Source organism: Lygodium microphyllum, chromosome 8 (genome assembly GCF_053477565.2).
Source record: "Lygodium microphyllum isolate KBCC chromosome 8, Lygodium_microphyllum_v1.1.10, whole genome shotgun sequence".
Lineage (NCBI taxonomy): Eukaryota > Viridiplantae > Streptophyta > Polypodiopsida > Schizaeales > Lygodiaceae > Lygodium > Lygodium microphyllum.
This window is the reverse complement of record NC_141142.1, coordinates 114653256-114659536: the sequence shown is the minus strand read 5'-3', so window position 1 is coordinate 114659536 and position 6281 is coordinate 114653256.

The window sequence follows — 6281 nt, the reverse complement described above, 5'->3', positions numbered from 1 at the left end:
CAGAAGTTGACATGACATTGAGCAAACTGGTAGCAAAGCGACTCTTGGACAACACGTCCGTTGAATAGAGAGCTACTGCCCTAGCCACCGCGCTACTATCGGGATTGGGAGTCACGTAAGGGGCTAAAGGGCAGGCTAGAATCCCCATAGTAGCAAAACAACTAACTAGATACGAACCTAGCGGTGACCCGTACAGCTTCATGAGTAGTTCGAGCAAGTATGTGAGGCAAATGGTCTTACTAACCCTGCACAGTGAACTCAAGCTTTTGGCCTGTGCTTAGGCAATAAGGGGAGGACCTGGTATTCTAGTCTGGATGATGCAGAACGTACAAACTTTGCTCGCCTTAAGGGCCTCTTCATCAAGAGGTTTTCAGAGGCTAGGTATTCAGATAACCTCATCGTTAGGTTGATGAATATCAGTCAAAGGGAGAAGGAGGACGTTAGGGATTACATCACTCAGGTGCGTAGCCTCTACAAGAGAATCCCTGCCAATGAGCGACCTACCGAGAGGGCAGTGTCTACAGTGTTCATGAATGGGATTCGGAGTGAGGAGCTCTGCAAGGCTTTGTCTAGTAACTCCACCTTGCAACGAGACATGCTAGCTAGAGTTTTCGAGGAGGCAATATGCGTAGATGATCAACTTAGGGAACGCAGCATGAGGACTACCAACCGAGAAAGTGCAAGCCAAAGGGACCCTGAGAGATCAACCACTTCGGGGGAAAAAACAACTGCTAGTGTGCAGGATAAGGGAAAGAGTGTAGACCACGACCACGGGATGACAGAGATGAGAATGGAGATTGCACGGTTGCAAGAGCTCGTAAGGAAGCCTGTGAGATTGCATATACAATGTATAGACTGCAGTGGTAATCACCTCCCAGTTGAGTGCCAAGATCCTAGATCTCGACCGTGCTCAAATTGCGATAGATTCGGGCATGATGCAGTGCATTGCAGAATGCCGAGGAGATTCCCATATGCACAGCAGTACAACCCTCCATACTTCGGTAATAGGCCACCCAATTTCTTTGGGAGGGGAGCCCAGTTAGCTCTTCCAGCACCGACTGACTCAAGACCTATCGTGCCTAGGCTGGAGATGAACCCAACTGGTATACCCAGGCCACCAGGGCCTTTTGTAACCCACCCATCTAGCGATGCTCCCGTTCACTTTGTGGAGGAGTCTAATGAGGAAGAAACATATATCAACCCGTACATATCCTATGACGAGGAGGGTAACCCAGTCCTGATGGACTATCGCCCAGTGCCAGTGATGGCTTTAGGAAGAGGAAGAGGTAGAGGCTTTTGAGGGCCCAACCAGGATCCATGCTCGACTTGCGGCCACTCATGCCACATTTCATCACGCTGCCCAGAACGAGAACAAGCTAACAAGGACAAAGCGGATCTCCAATGCACAGAGTGTGGAATCACACATCTGTTTCCTGACTGTCTTGGGTGGAAGCCATCAACTAGCTCTGCCAACATGCCATCAGTGCCTTTGGGGCTCTTTGGAGTGGAAACCTTTGGTAGTGAGGATATGCCCATCCCACTACATGCTATGACGTGAGCTCAAAAAAAATAGGCAGGCATCTCCTTACTAGGGCCAAGTAACCTTGACGCAATCTCAATAGGGAAGAAAAGCCGGAGGAGACGGAAAAAGAGAACCGATGCAAAGATAACTCTTAAAACCGAGGAAGCAACTAAGTTAGTGACGGGAAAGAAGGTCACAGATGCAAAGGCGGAGACCTCAGCTCCTAAGACAGTCGAGCTAGGGAGTGCCAAAGTAGGGGAATATCCCCACCCCAAACGATAGCTCGAGGCTATAGCCAAGGTCAAGGAGTGGGTCAAGGACGCCCAAAAGCACCTCAAGGATGCTGAACCCATATTAGAAGATCCTATTGATGATTTCTCCAGCGTGAGCACACTAGTCTCACCTTCAAAACCACAAGCTGTGAGCATACCTTCACCACTCAGAGCAACTCAACAGCAAGGCCAGGGGGAAACTTGCCAGGGCAGACAGAACGCATGGCCTAGAAATGCTAGCCTCAGGGGAAGACAAGAGCCCAGTAGCCTCCTCACAACCTTGTTGTCTACTCCAGTAACTCTAAGCTTGGAAGCTCTGCTTAGGCAAAATCATTCCTTGTGGCAGGAGTTAAAAGACTTGATGGAGGGACACACAGGACTTGAGGGTGCTGATCCGCAAGATCATGATGCAATTACACAGATCCCAAGTCTAACTCTATACTCAAATCCTAAGTCTTTGCACATCAATGCTTTTTGGGAAGGCACTGAAATGCACACAGTTTTTCCCATCCTAGCCTTAGGAGATATGACGCAAAAAGGAATTGTAGACACAGGCGCAAGCATTAGCGTACTAAACCATGCAGTCTTAGAGGCATGGGAAAACCCTCCTATAGAGACTGCCAGGTTTAACGTCATGTTAGCAAATGGAATGAAGGTAAGACCATTCGGGGTCTTAAAGAATTGGCTAGTAAAGATTGTCGGTGTGCAATTTTTAGTAAACTTCATGCTCTTCTGGGTAGTAGACGACGGGGTGATAGGACCCACGAAATCAATGCCCTACTTCTCAAATGGAAGGATAGCCATGATAGGTGTAAGTGGACGTTTCCTATTCTCTCTACTGTCATGTCTCTGACAGGTATCACATTTCCTTACATACTCAAAAGAATCTTGGAAGATGGACGGCCACCAATATCCGGCTCTTAAAGCTTTCTGTGCCGTCAACCATCTCGCGAAGTGCCCTCCACATGCAGAATCATGACACTCCTCCAAGATAAAAGGAACCTCGTCAGGCATGACACATCGAGGATAGATATCATCAACACCTTGCCGATATAGTGTCCTGCGATCAAGGAAAACTTCAAAGCTTGTTGTTTAATTTTCCTCTTTTCAGACTTTGACAAACCAGCTCATGTCTCTCCTGTTGATAAATAATGCGTAATAGTAGCATACCAAGATGGGATAGAAGTTGTATCAATTTTAAACATTGCCTCAATATCACTTCCTTCAGCCAAAGTCTCTTTCAGCTCCTCGAAATCCACAAGGCATTCCACAATACCCTGCAACCTCGGTGGCTTACTCTTAATCTCATAATCGAACTCTTGCAAAGTGATTAACCACTTTGCCAAATGATCAGGCGGCTGTAGCTTATTCATAAGCAATCTAAGTCCTTCTGCCTTCGTATAGAACACTAACTTTTCATAGAGGATGTAGTGCCTGAATTTTTTAGTCCCAATGACCATCGCAAGACACAACTTCTCCATGTAGGTATAGTTCATCTCTGAAATGCCCAATTTTCGACTAGCAATAGCTATCAGATGATACCACTTTTCCTCCCAGATTTGGGCTAAACAGCAGCTGATACTATGCATAGTGGGCTGCTGAAAATATATAGAACACCTCACCTCTTTTAGGTGCTTTTAAAACATGTGCTTTTACTAGCTCCTGTTTCACATCCTCAAAAGCTACCTTACAAGGGTCGCTCCACTCAAATGAACAGCTAAAGGATAATAAGTTTGTTAATGGCAACGTTCTTTCTGCCAAGGCATTTATAAATCTTCGATAGTACCCTATCGATGACAGAAAGCTATGAACCTCTTTCGGAGTCCGTGGTGGACTCATGGCAATTATAACCTTGATCTTTTCAGGGTCAGTTGCTATCCCTACTGAACTGACCACATGGCCTAACAATAGCCCATAAGGTACACCAAAGACACACTTCCATGGGTTAAGAGCGATACAAAATTGTTTGCAACACTCAAAGCATTTTCTTAAAATAATCAACATCCTTTCCCTTACAGTGGCTGCCCCCAGGTCATCAATAAATACTTTCAACTCATCTGGGGAGATGTCACCAAAGGTCTTGTCTGCTGTTCATTGCCACGATCCAGGTGCATTGCACAAACCAAAGGCCATCACATGGTACGCAAAAGTACCAAAGACAGTAATAAAAGTTGTTTTCAACTTGTCTTCTCCTGCAATTGCCATCTGGTTATATCTCGCAAAGCAATCCATAAACGAATATATTTCCCTACCTGCTAATTGATCCAAAATTTGGTCAATAAATGGCAACGGGTAGTAATCCTTAACTGTCTGCTTATTCAGCTCTCTAAAATCTACACATAATCGGATCTGGTTATTTTTCTTCTTCCTGATAACAATGGGTGAACACCATTCTATGTGTTGTACAGGGAAGATTAAACTAGCTTTCCTTAACTTTTGCAACTCCTCAAACAGACCATCCCTCAATTCAAATGGCATACGCCTTACCTTCTGACGCACAGGACGACTGCCTTCTTTTACAGGAATAGTATGAACAGCTAGGCTGGGAGGGATGCCTCTCAGCTCATCATAACTCCAAGCAAAGATATCACAGAATTCTTGGATCAAGGACACATAGTCCTCCCTTTCTGCTGAACTGAGCATAGAACCTAATTTAATCAACCGCGAATCATTCGACGTGCCAAGGTCTAACTCAATCACATCCGCGTCTCTTATTCTATCTTGAGGCTCTATCGGCTCATTTAGAGTTATCTGATAGATATCCTCTGTAGTGGATCCCTCTTTAGATTCATCACTAGATGATGTCTCACTACCAGATGGATCTTCTGATGTCTCTAATTCAGAAGAAGATAAAGGAGCTCTCTCACTTTGAGGAGACTTAGGATAAGCATCAACTATTACTCGATTAGTACCTCGACCTAGAACCACTCGACCGGCGGGTATATCGACTTGACAGTCTGTTCGTAAGATCCAAGGCCTACCTAGCAAAACTCAATAGCTAGGGCGTCCTGCAAATCTTATCACCCTGAAGTCCAGGAAACATTCTACACTTGCAACTGTAACATGGACCTTAGTAACACAACCTTCTGGTTGTCTTAGACTATCATTAGCCATTCTCAAAAGGGTGGAGCTGTCTTTCTGGATGCCTAGACCCAACCTCTCCATCAACTCTGAACTCATGATGTTGACGGAGGATCCAGTGTCTACAATGGCATGTTCCACTAATATTCCATCCACATAATCTGGAACCCTAGGGCAGTTCTTTTCATCATGGTCAAACCAATCTTCCCCTACTCGTGCTATGCCCAAGGGTTCTACAATATACCCGATACGCAGGATCTTCTTAAATTCCTTGCGTACTCCTGGAGATAATTTGATCAATTGCAAGAGATTCACATCTGGTTTAACTTCGCAAAGAGAACTTGCTAAATCAAAGTCATGATAAGTAGCCAAAGCTCTCTTTTCTCGCCAAACCATCCTCTCTTTTGGTCTTTGGACCGGTTTCGATGCTTCTTTCTTGGCTCTTGCCTTCTTTCTTGGCACTTCCTCATCCTTCTTAGGGTCGCCTTTTATGTCAACCGGCCTAGCGGTCCCCCTTCCATGCTAGGACTCTAGACTTGCGTCCCCTTATCCCCTTGTTTAGGGTTTTCCTCGACCGGTTTTGCATTATCTTTGTCCACCTCTTTACCCTTTTGGCCTCTTGTCACGGCTCTTAAGTTAGAGGTTTCAGCATCATTGACTCGCACAGCCTCAATAAGACTGACTCCATTGCCTTGTGGCAACTCTTCTATATTTGTTTTTCCCCTCTGCAATATTTGCCTAGGTGCATCATTCTGCTACAAGTTATTTCCTTGCGCTCTATGATTCACTAAGCCCGGTTGTTTACTCCCTTGTTGGAGAGAACTAATCTTGCTCCAACAGGTAGCGGCTAAATGGCCCGACTTTCCACAAATGTCACATTTCACATTTGGACAGTTTCTGGGGAAGTGCCGTCCACCACACTATTTACAACTGAATCTAGAGGGTCCACCCTCTTCAGGGCGTCGACTCCCTATCAAATTTTGTTGCTTCTTCAAGAAATTAACGTCGACGGCTATTTGCCGATATTATTCGGAAATCATATCGGTATAATGCTTCATTATGTCCTTAACTTCGCCAAGGACATTAGATGCACTCGACTCATAGCCTCGATCGCCGACCCGTCGTTCCATTGGCCTAACAATCTGATTTGGCATTGGTTGTTGACCCACAGGAACAACATTAGAATTCGAAACTTGGCCTCCAACATTTGATGGAGCCAACTGACTTGCCATGGGCATAGTCACACTGGGAGGAGCCGGTAGTAAAGGCACATTCGAAACCACACTCCATGTCCCAATAGGGTTAGTCATAGGCACCCCTTGACTTCCATTCGTCAATGATGGATTGCCACTAGGTACTAAACCCCCATTAACATTCATTCGAGAGGAGTAGGCCGTTTGTAATCG